Below are 12,863 nucleotides of genomic sequence, written 5' to 3'. Positions count from 1 at the left end.
ACGGTAGAACAATTCTACTGCCATCAAGATACATCTCGTGGAAGGACTGCAAAGACAAGGTAAGAGAAATCAGTTCTCATGCTATAGCAAATACAGGGTGTTTCCATAAGAGCGTGCAAAAATGTAACAGGACATAGAGGAACCTGGGGTCTGGGAACCCAGCTTAAGGAGATAGTAGGAATAAAATCACATTACTTTGTATTTTTTATTTAAATTAGTTACAGTTAACTGCAAATCCATCGCTGACACAATGAACGTAACATTTGTATTGTATCTTTCAAAATGTACTGAAACTGAAGGCCATCAACCTCAGTGCAAGCCTGACATCGGCGAACAAGATTCTGATGCACCCTGACAAATATCCCTGGTGTGTTCGAGTCATATCACAGGCAGTTACAGTTCTGCCAACAAATTCCATTGTCATATCCACTGGGGTCTCATACACACCCCCAAAGGAAATGATGAAGGGAATTCAGGTCAGGTAACCTTGCAGGAATAGGACCTCCTCTTTCAATCCAGCAACCAGGAAATACAGCATTGAAATGGTTGCAGCCATCCACACTGAAGTGAGGCGGTTCACAGTCATGTTTATCCATGTCCTCTCATGAACATCCTAGGGTACGTTCTCCAACAACTCGGGTAGAATTCTTTCCATGAACATTAAGTGCAGTAGGCCATTCAGATGGCCAGGTAGAAGATATGGCCCAATGAGATTATCGCCCATAATGCCGGTCCAGATATTCACAGCTAAATGTACTTGATGGTTGTTGCTGTACTACAGTGTGAGGGTTTGCCTCATCCCACACATGGCTATTCCTGCTGTACACAATACCATTGCAATCAAATGAGGCCTCATCAGTAAGCAGCACGTTTTGGAGGAAATCTGGTTGATCAGTCCATTGTTGGAGTAACTAATGAGTCATTGCGACCCAGTCACAAGCATTGCATGGACTCGTGGGTGTAATTGTTGTTTGTGGAAGACTGTTCCATGAGAACATGGACACAACCCTCAAAAATTAAAAATATTCTTATTACAAATCTAATTATCAGTTCTGTTAGCTGAAACTTTTTTTGTGTTAAGAACAAATGGCTTTATAGCTTGTCTAAAATTTCAGCTTCTAGACCTTCTAAAAATTAGTGTAAAGTAATTTATTAACAGAAAATATCTGAAAAACTTAAGCCAGCCCATTTCAGTAGCTTATATTAATTTTATTCTATTAGTGAAGTCCCCAGGCTGATTAATTTTTATTGTTATATCCTTCATTCCGTTACCTAAAAAGCCTGAAATTTATTTTTTGGGGTCAATGCAATTTCATAGAATCCTGAAAATAGGCATGCAAATACAGATTTACAAGATAGATAAAAGCCTTACAACAGAGGAAAATATATTCATTATAAACAATATTTTGTAAAGGTAATAGAATGACACACATGCAGTTACAAAATGCTATAAATGGAGTAATGGAATGACAATAATTTTATAACTGAATTTGACTGACGTTCCTTAAGATGTTGTAGATCAAATACATTTATATGTTGGTTATACTGCAATTTTGTATGTTGGCTATACTGTTAGTAAAAATTGGAGGGAAAGTGGGGAAGTCCCACAAACCAAGAATGTACTTTCAGAGAGAAGAAACTCACATTCAGTGAGTCTGAAGAGTAACTGCTGAAAGATGAGTTAATAAGCTTCTTTAGTAAAGATTACAATGAAATGACTAAATGGCTGCATACTACATGTAGAATGGAGTTAATTATTTTGATAAACAGTATTTCTTCTTTCATAACCTATTTTTTTTCTCTGGGAAGCAATGCAATCCCAAATTATAAGAAAACCTCAATAGAAGTTACTGACTTGCTATGTATTGCAACCTAATGCTGATTATCTTTGAGGGTTACTGTGTACTATACCTAAATAACAGAGACATTTTTATGTATTTTGTTGTTAAGAAGATCACTATATTGAATAGAACATTTTATTTAAAATAGATATTGGGTTATTTCTAGCAATTACACAGTTTCCACAATAATTCTCGAACACGATATTTCATTTTTACAGTTGTTAATCATGCCTCTCACATCAGCTGAGAAAATGAGAAAATACCGTAAACGGCTCAACAGGAAAGGGCTAAGTGATGAAATTCAGAGAAAGGACAGGGAAAGGAAAAGGCTGAAACGGTAAAGTTTTAACTGCTGCTCAACTTCAGAAGCAAAGAGAAAAAGAGAAACGTAATCAAGGGAAATTCAAAAATAAAGTTAGAGGCAGCAGTGAAGGCAGTGGTGGTGATGCTTGTGTCATCTACATCAATCGTACATATAAATCTCCAGCTACATTAAGGAAAACAATTAAATGTTTGGAAACTATGTTTATCTAGAACTCTACGAAAGTTGTCTTCGAATTAGCTGCTGCTCATGGAGATTTGGTAAATGAACAACAGGTGAAAAATCAGATTCAATGCCTAAATCCAGGCACAGAAGAAGCTATTGCTACATTTTATGTTCGAGATGACATTTCGTGACAAACTCTTGGAATAAAAAATTATGTGATAATGAAAGATAAAGAAGGTGGAAAACCCAAAGTCCAGAAGAGGTACATGATCCTGACCTTGAAAGAGGCACATGCTATATATCAAGAGGAATTCCCCGAGATGCCAATAAAATTGTCCAAGTTCTGTGCATTGAGACTAAAGCTAGTGTGCACCTTACAGGGTATACCGCACAATGTGTGTCTCTTCCACTACCACGAGAACATAAAGCTATTTTTGAAAGTTATAATCGAGGTTGTTCCACAAGTGAAAACCACATTTTCTGACTTCATTAGCATAATAGTTTGCAGTCAAGAGAAAGAAGTTCGTGATGTCAAAATGTGAAAAGTGCGCAAATGTATCTTTGAAAGAGAACTATTCTTAGGATGAGAACGTAATGAAGAAGCTGATCAAATGGACCTAATGGCAAACAGTGAACCAGCGAATCACTCAAAGAGATTCGTGGTACTGTTGATCAGAGTCTTGAGGCTCTTTCAAACATGCTACCCCAGTTCTTACAAAATACATTTATTAAAAGACAACACTCAAAATTTTTTGAAAACAAGAAGTATTCTGCAAATAAGGATCATCATCTTGGTGCAAGTAGATTTTGCAGAAAATTATACTGTTCCACTGCAGAAGTTCATAATGCCCATTGGTCAAAACCTCAAAACACTTTGTTTACAGAATATGTTTGGGACTCACAAAATGATGCATGTTCTTGTGCTGTTGTCAGTGATGAACTTGACCATAATAAATATTCAGTGCATGCTTTCATAAGAAAGATTGTAGAGCACATTATATCCACAACCCCAGAGGTAATATTATCACATTCGTGAGTGATGGTGCAGCCAGTTGATTTAAGCACTGTTTCCTGTTTGCCAACTTGGCATTTTTCAGAGAATGCAATGGAATAAATATTTCATGAGACTTCTTTGGTACATAACACAGCAAAGGTGTCTTGGATGGGACTGCAAATTTGGGAAACGCGTGCTATCTGGTGCTGAGGACTTGGCAAAGAAAATTGCAGAGAATAAGGAGGAATTAGATCAAATGTGGATGGGGAATACTTCCAATAGAGCAGACTGAAGCCATCCATGCTGTTACACCTATCGCTCCATATATAAGTGGTGTTCAAAAAGAAACGAGCCGGAGCCATACTTATAGAAACCAGTACCTGTATGTTAGAAGTATTGACCCTGGCTGTTAAGACACTTGTCCCTCTGTGACGCAAGTCAGTGAATGGTTGGTTCATACAATTCTTGGGGCTGTGATGTTAACCAGTTCTGCACATACAGCTAGACGTCATCAAAGATGAGTCATTTGCCCCTTAGAGTCTTTTTAAGGGGACGAAAAACGGCGTAATCACTGGAGGAGAGGTCCAGACTGTACGGAGGATGGCCGAGAACCTCCCAGTTTAATTTCTGCACAAGAGCCGCTACTATGTTGGCCTTAAGTGGCTTTGCATTTTCGTGGAGCAGAATGACCCTACAGGTGAGATTGCCTGGTCATTTTGATTTGATCGCTTGGCGAAGGGTGGTCAAGGTTTCCGAGGAATGCTGAGCATTCACTGTTGTCCCTTGCTGCAGGAAGTGAATCAGAAGGGGGGCATCTTGGTCAAAGAAAAACATTAATATAGAGGCAAACAGTTCACCTCGATCGACGACATCCAGCTGTATGTGCGAAACTGGTTAACATCGCAGCTCCAGGAATTTTATGAGACTGCCATTCACCTCCTTGTGTCACAGTGGAACAAATGTCTCAATAGCCAGGGTCAATACTTCTAACATACAGGTACTGGTTTCTGTAATTGCACCTCTCGCTCGTTTCTTTTTGAATGCCACTTATATTATTGAGTATCAGCATTACTCGCTATCTCCCTGGGGGTTTGTGCATAGTTTCAAAAATCAATCTTCAGCCAAAAAAAATTCACTCGACCTGATCAATCATAGGGCCTTACATCAAGGGAATTTAGCTCTGGTTTCCTACGCTGGAAGAAACTGTTTTAATCTGCCAGGAAGTTTCAGTCTAGTTTCAGCTGCCAGAGACTGTGGTCATGAGTGTGTGAGTTGTGTTTGCGTGTGTGTTGGGGGGGGGGGGGGGGGGGGGGGAGAGGATCTATTTTTGACAAAGTCCTTGTTGTCCAAAAGCTTATTTTGTAACAGTTCTTTAGTTGTGCCTATCTGCAACCTAGCATCTCTGCTATATGGTAAGTAGCGACTATTATTTTCATAATATTGTAGCACTTGTTATTTTTTTGACACTCCCCAGTGGTTCATTGTCTACAGCATCATCATTTTGCTTTACCTTCACACCAAAAGCTGACATTCTGTTAGAACTCAACTTATTAAGATTGCTGATATAAGTTAATTCCCATTTTTATCCAAATTTAGGTTCTTATAGTACATATGAATGATACTCTACTTTCTTCACTGCTCTGTATGATCTGTTGTAAAATAGACAGAACATAGCATCTCTTTTCTCCAGGATGTCAGCTTTTTTTATGGTTTCATATCAAAACTACTACTAGCAGTCATGTAGTCTTCTTTTTTTTTCAGCTTCTTTTCCTTGCCATGATTTCTTTCTAGAGACAGGGAGATATTTTTCTTTTTTTCTGCTCTGGCTCAGGTGGCAATGGTACAGTTTCTTCTATAGATTAATCTGTCATCCCATTGGCACCCTGTGATCGTGGAAAGGGGAGTGTTTTATTTCAGGTTCAGTTAGGTTGATTACTATAAAAGGCTCTCTCCATGTGGGAGCTGGATTCTATACTTTCTGAGGCTAATAATATTGAACCCAAGTCACAACAGAATAATGCTGAAGCAACTTGGAAATATGTCAAAGGAAACTCTTGTAGAACTTGAGGATAAAATATGGTAGACAAGACACTTGCCAAGCTAATGTAGGAAGGCAGTTCTGGTCCTCCCACACAAACCAGGGAGACATCAAACAGACCTCACATGCTATCAAAACATTGCGTTTATTGAATTTGTTGGAAAGATCAGGGGTAAACCGTCATCTGATATGTAGGAAATTCTGTAGCAGCTTTCAGTGTGAGTTTTTGAGATATCAATCTGTCATTGACAAATGGACTCTGCTGCAGAGGGAACATGTTTTTTCTGTGCAGGCAATAATTGATAGGCAAAGTGTTTGATGCAGTAAAGTCATATGTACTGTTGGGAGACATTATACTCTCAAGACTGCTTCAGCTGTGGGACTTTCGGAACACCTGCTTTTGTGATACTGTGCTTTCTAATCCCGTGTTTCTAGATACATAGTTGGTAGTATTCAGACTGACTGATTTGAGCAGGAAATGGTGCCCCTAGAGCAGTATTGTAAGTGTAAATCTTTTGTCATAAAAAGTATATAATGTCTGTGATAATGTAAGGTGACCATTGAAGTGCTCGTATTTGTAGACTATTGTGCAGCTTTTTGATCCTCTTCCAGCCCTGTTTTTTGTAACTAATTACTGTAAGATACAATTAAGAGTTTGGAAGAGCGAGCTGCTTATATTGATTTTACATTCTACAAATAAGTATTTATTTTAACCTTTCTTGTTGACCTTTTAATTCAAATGATCTGCATATGGGAAACACCATTTTAACCTTTAATGATACAGTGAGATTTCTGGGTTTCACATTTGATTTCATATTGTTGTGGTTATTACACCTAAGGAACCAGAAACCAAGGTGCCTCAAAACACTGAAAATTTTGAAGTAGTGTAGGTACAGATCTTGAGTAGCAGACAGACACTGTCTGCTCCAATTTCATGAAGCTGTTGTATGACCCTGAGTTAGATTATGGGTGCACAGTTTACGGATCTGTGAGTCCTATATACCTTGAGACCGTCAGTGCCATCCATCATATGAGCATTATCCTGCCACAGGCATGTACTGGACCAGTCCTATATTTGGCTACTGTTCTGAGGCAAAGAGCTGCCACTTCCCATCAGTTATGTGTACAGTTTCTTTGCTGTTTCAAGACCGCTATTGTACCAAACGTCATTGAAACATACTGATTAATTGTGTTTGTGCCAGTTATTTACGTCATTCCTGCATGATATTTCAACTGTGAGTTGCACAGTTGAAATATTGTGCAGGAAAGACATGAATTACTGGCAGAAACCTGATTAATCAACATGACTGCTCCTCACCGGGAAAGCTTGAAGAATTATGCCATTGAAACAACTGTCACAAAACAAATACAGCCTTTCAATATCCATGCAAAGCACGACATATTGGAATTCGGTGGGGGCACAAATACCACCAACAATCTGTGGTTGAAGCTGATTACTGCCAAGAGGTATTTTAAACTGAGGCTGAGGCTCTAGGCTCCTGAGATTAAGGTCATATGTTCTTTCATTAGAGAATGATAGCTATTTTAAAAACACAATCAAAGTAATTGTGCCCTTTATTTCTTTTTATTTTTATTTATTTAACTTGGTTTCAAATATAATTATTTTCTTAAATTTAAATTATGTTCCTTGATTGCCTCATTTAAATCATTGTGTTAACTTTATTATTTTGCGCAAATTTAATGAAGTGAGTTTGTATAGAAAAAAGTGATTTGCCGTAACGTAGAATTCATATTTTCTCATGTTGGCAAATAGAACTTGTTTTTCAAATGTTTGTATGATGATAACCATCCCAGAAAATGTAACTTTCCTTTTTGGTAGGAAAGTAAAGTGCTGTTTCATTTTATATATCCTAAATTATCTACATCTACATTTATACTCCGCAAGCCACCCAACGGTGTGTGGCAGAGGACACTTTACGTGCCACTGTCATTACCTCCGTTTTCTGTTGCAGTCGCACATGGTTAGCGGGAAGAACGACTGCCGGAAAGCCTCCGTGTGTGCTCGAATCTCTCTAATTTTACATTCGTGATCTCCTCGGGAGGTATAAGTAGGGGGAAGCAATATATTCGATACCTCATCCAGAAAGACGCCCTCTCGAAACCTGGACAGCAAGCTACACCGCAATGCAGAGCGCCTCTCTTGCAGAGTCTGCCACTTGAGTTTGCTAAACATCTTCGTAACGCTATCACGCTTACCAAATAACCCTGTGACGAAACATGCTGCTCTCCTTTGGATCTTCTCTATCTCCTCCGTGAACCCGATCTGGTGTGGATCCCACACTGATGTGCAATACTCAAGTATAGGTCGAATGAGTGTTTTGGAAGCCACCTCCTTTGTAATGGACTACATTTTCTAAGGACTCTCCCAATGAATCTCTACCTGGTACCCACCTTACCAACAATTAATTTTATATGATCATTCTACCTCAAATCGTTCCACACGCATACTCCCAAGTATTTTACAGAAGTAATTTCTACCAGTGTTTTTTCTGCTATCATATAATCATACAATAAAGGATACTTCTTTCTTTGTATTCGCAATAGGTTACATTTGTCTATGTTAAGTGTCAGTTGCCAGTCCCTACACCAAGTGCCTATCCGCTGCAGATCTTCCTGCATTTCACTACAATTTTCTAATGCTGCAACTTCTCTGTATACTACAGCATCATCCGCGAGAAGCCGCATGGAACTTCTGACACTATCTACTAGGTCATTTATATATATTGTGAAAAGCAATAGTCCCATAACACTCCCCTGTGGCACACTAGAGGTTACTTTAACATCTGCAGACGTCTATCCATTGAGAACAACATGCTGTGCTCTGTTTGCTAAAAACTCTTCAATCCAGCCACACAGCTGGTCTCATATTCCGTAGGCTCTTACTTTGTTTATCAGGCAACAGTGCAGAACTGTATTGAACGCCTTCCAGAAGTCAAGTAACATAGCATCTACCTGGGAGCCTGTATCTAATATTTTCTGGGTCTCATGAACAAATAAAGCGAGTTGGGTCTCACACGATCGCTGTTTCCGGAATCCATGATGATTCCTACAGAGTAGATTCTGGGTTTCCAGGAACGACATGATATGCGAGCAAAAAACGTTTATGTCTAAAGCAAACTAAGGGCATCTTAACATATGCTACGGGCACTGCACTGGCTTAATCCGACGCTGTCAGTACTTTACATTTTGAATGAGCACCACAGTTATAAGGCTGTATTCATGGATGTGTCTAAGCAGCTGCTCTCTTGGCTGCTTATGTTTCTTGCAGTGTGTGCCTTCAACATTGATTTACCAAAAAAGTTTTTTCTGTTTTCGATACACAATCCCGTGCAATATTGAGAACAGTGGAGTAGACGGAATGTAGTCATATTAAGAAATTGCTTAACTGCTGCTACTACGTGACTGCTCTTAAATATATACAATACATGTACTCAAAAGACAGGTTTTTCCAGTACATTCAGAACTCTGTTCTCCACCTACAGAGGCTGAGAAAGGAGGTGTTATTCAGCTGGGTACCTTGGCAATTCAGGAAGATGAATTAGCAGATCTGACAGGCAAAGGACCATGTATTCAAAATCCCACGACTCAACATGCTGTCCCCAGACATGCTGTATCCCTGCTATTTATTAAGGTAGTTGTGCATCATTGAGAAGAAAGAGTAGCAGGATGTGATGGGCAATAAACAACAGCTAGCAAAATCTACTACTATGCTTTGGTGTACCACCTTCTGGCCATGAAGGGGCTGTGGGTCATGTTTTGGTGTGCAGATTGACAGTCCATTAATACTCATACCATGTTAAAACTATGAAGTTCAGTTTATATGACATTGCTAGACAAGTCCCCTGCTTATTATTTTCTTTTATTTGTAGATACAAGTTTATTTTCTAACAACACAGAAATGAAAAACTTCCAATTATTGAAGAGTTGCCTTTTGTAGGCGATAGAGGTACAGCAATGAGTTAACCATTCCTTTACTTTTGCAAGAACAAAACTGCATGAATATTCATCTAATATTGAACTGGTTATATTTTCCAGATGTTTCTCATATGCTACAAAGTTAATAAAATCACAATTATAAACAATGTAAACCGCTATTTTTTTGTGAATGGATGTACGTTCTCTGTTTTACAATTGCGAAAGCTTTTATTTCTTCCTTCTCTTTGTAAGACCAAAATAAAGAACAAAAAATTTGAAATAACTCAGAGGAAAGTAAAGAAAATTAATTTGAACGTTTTAGTCTTGAAAGCTAACAATAAAGTAAACATCATTACATGTTGTTAAAAAAACCTTTCTAAAAGTAACATGAATAAGGTGATCATTCAAATGTACACTCCTGGAAATTGAAATAAGAACACCGTGAATTCATTGTCCCAGGAAGGGGAAACTTTATTGACACATACCTGGGGTCAGATACATCACATGATCACACTGACAGAACCACAGGCACATAGACACAGGCAACAGAGCATGCACAATGTCGGTACTAGTACAGTGTATATCCACCTTTCGCAGCAATGCAGCCTGCTATTCTCCCATGGAGACGATCGTAGAGATGCTGGATGTAGTCTTGTGGAACGGCTTGCCATGCCATTTCCACCTGGCGCCTCAGTTGGACCAGCGTTCGTGCTGTACGTGCAGACCACGTGAGACGACGCTTCATCTAGTCCCAAACATGCTCAATAGGGGACAGATCCGGAGATCTTGCTGGCCAGGGTAGTTGACTTACACCTTCTAGAGCACGTTGGGTGGCACGGGATACATGCGGATGTGCATTGTCCTGTTGGAACCGCAAGTTCCCTTGCCGGTCTAGGAATGGTAGAACGATTGGTTCGATGACGGTTTGGATGTACCGTGCACTATTCAGTGTCCCCTCGACGATAACCAGAGGTGTACGGCCGGTGTAGGAGATCGCTCCCCACACCATGATGCCGGGTGTTGGCCCTGTGTGCCTCGGTCGTATGCAGTCCTGATTGTGGCGCTCACCTGCACGGCGCCAAACACGCATACGACCATCATTGGCACCAAGGCAGAAGCGACTCTCATCGCTGAAGACGACACGTCTCCATTCGTCCCTCCATTCACGCCTGTCGCGACACCACTGGAGGCGGGCTGCACGATGTTGGGGCGCGAGCGGAAGACGGCCTAACGATGTGCGGTACCGTAGCCCAGCTTCATGGAGACGCTTGCGAATTGTCCTCGCCGATACCCCAGCAGCAACAGTGTCCCTGATTTGCTGGGAAGTGGCGGTGCGGTCCCCTACGGCACTGCGTAGGATCCTACAGTCTTGGCGTGCATCCGTGCGTTGCTGCGGTCCGGCCCCAGGTCGACGGGCACGTGCACCTTCCACCGATCACTGGCGACAATATCGATGTACTGTGGAGACCTCACGCCCCACGTGTTGAGCAATTCGGCGGTACGTCCACCCAGCCTCCCGCATGCCCACTATACGCCCTCGCTCAAAGTCCGTCAACTGCACATACGGTTCACGTCCACACTGTCGCGGCATGCTACCAGTGTTAAAGACTGCGATGGAGCTCCGTATGGCACGGCAAACTGGCTGACACTGACGGCGGCGGTGCACAAATGCTGCGCAGCTAGCGCCATTCGATGGCCAACACCGCGGTTCCTGGTGTGTCCGCTGTGTCGTGCGTGTGATCATTGCTTGTACAGCCCTCTCGCAGTGTCCGGAGCAAGTATGATGGGTCTGACACACCAGTGTCAATGTGTTCTTTTTTCCATTTCCAGGAGTGTATTTATTCCTGGAAATGAATGCTGAGATTTTGTGTGGCACTTTGAATTACTTCCTTGGAAATCACAGCAATTGCTTTTGGAGTCCTTGTTTCCAACCTAGCAGTTGTTGTTTGGTGAGTTGAGTATACGTCACCCCATGAGGAAAAAATCATACTCTGACAAAACAGGTTGTCATTGTGGCCGATATATGTTGCAGAATTATGAAATGACATTGATACCACAAAGCAGTTGATTGGTAGTCATTGATGCTCTGGTAGTATCGGCCATGGCTGCAGGTTTCTAAAACAAGGATTATGAAAATTGAGGAAAGTTCTGAAGTTGTGTTCTATAAAAGTCTGTAGCGTATCCACTTATTCTTCATAAATTATTATTGTTGCATTCTCTCATGCCCCCCCCCCCCCCCCCCCCTCCACACACCCATTTCCAAGAAGTAAGATCTCATCACATATTGCGTTGATTGGTGCACCAAACTGTAACATTTATCTTGCTATGTTTCCACGTGCTGTATGACTGGTGTGGGTGTGCAGCAGTATTTCTCATTTTGTAGAGGAAAGAATTCACCAAACAGCTTCAATTTCTCCTCAAACTTTTTTTTTTTTTTTATAGATTGGATTCCAAAAGTTTATTTCTATTCTCCAAGCTGTATGATGCACCAGTATTATCTCGCACAACACAACCACCTCTAAAATCTCTCAGATTCTGCCTCGTGTTTGATGCATTGCATTTGCTTTGTTGCTGGACACTGACTGCATGAGACACATTTTGAGCATTTTTAGTGGTGACTTTCTTGTGTGTGGTGTGAGATCATACTGGCACGGCATACAGCATTAAAAATAGGAAATGGTCCACAAATAAAGTTCAAGTAAAAATTGTAGTTGCTCATCGTATTATTTTCTCCTTTAACCTTTATGCTGCGTAAGTCTTTTGGAATTGATAAATGTTTTCAGATGCCCAGTATCTAATATTCTACTTGTTTGTGTAACACAAGTGTGGAATGAACCTCATTGGACATGAAAAGATTGTCACAAAATAGCGGGTCTCTCTCAAAATCGCTTTTGCTCCATTTGGTCTGATGGCTTCAAATCCTGTACATATTGAATTTTGAAAGATTACTGCTTAGTATTCAATGACAGGTGTCGGCTTAGGATTAACCAGTTGTCATGGGCTCTTTCTATTGAATCACTTCAATGTTTTCTGTGATTCACTCAGTGCTTTGACCTTTTGGTAGGTTCTTTCTTAGAGATGAACCCTTCTTGTCAACATTCTCAATCCATGTCTTGATAGCATGGTAAGATGTAAAATGACCGTGATGTCCTAAATTATAATGATATAGCCCCAGAAGAAAAAATTACATATTGACGACTGTGGTGATCACAGGGGCCAATAAGTGTTGCAAAATCATGAAATTACATGGATATCACAGAGCTATCAAACAGTTGTCATGGATGCTCTGGCAAGACTTGTTAAGTATCGAGCAGCAGTTACAGTGTAACCATACTCGCAAAGTGCCTTTGCGCCAAATGTATGTTGTGGACCAACCCACTGCTGGAAATCATCAAGTTGCATGTGGAGAGATGACATTTACAACATTTTACCCACTCTTCAGGGCTTCCACTATTACATTTAAAATACCTTCTTTCCGAGAGACATCCTGTAACAAACAAATGCATATACCTTGACATTTTATTATTAATAATATTAAAATGTGTTATTCAGAACACGGTTAAATCT

The 12,863-nt window shown here is 40.4% G+C and overlaps 1 protein-coding gene across 9 annotated transcripts in view; it reads left to right on the top strand.

The window, feature by feature from the left end:
* Nucleotides 1–12,863, top strand: part of LOC126355056 (protein lava lamp) — a 176,747-nt gene that overhangs the window by 4,973 nt on the left and 158,911 nt on the right. The window lies entirely within an intron of this gene.

The sequence above is a fragment of the Schistocerca gregaria genome, chromosome 3, assembly GCF_023897955.1.
Source record: "Schistocerca gregaria isolate iqSchGreg1 chromosome 3, iqSchGreg1.2, whole genome shotgun sequence".
Taxonomy (NCBI): domain Eukaryota; kingdom Metazoa; phylum Arthropoda; class Insecta; order Orthoptera; family Acrididae; genus Schistocerca; species Schistocerca gregaria.
The sequence above is the reverse complement of the archived record's forward strand: the minus strand, read 5'-3'. Positions and strand labels throughout refer to the sequence as shown.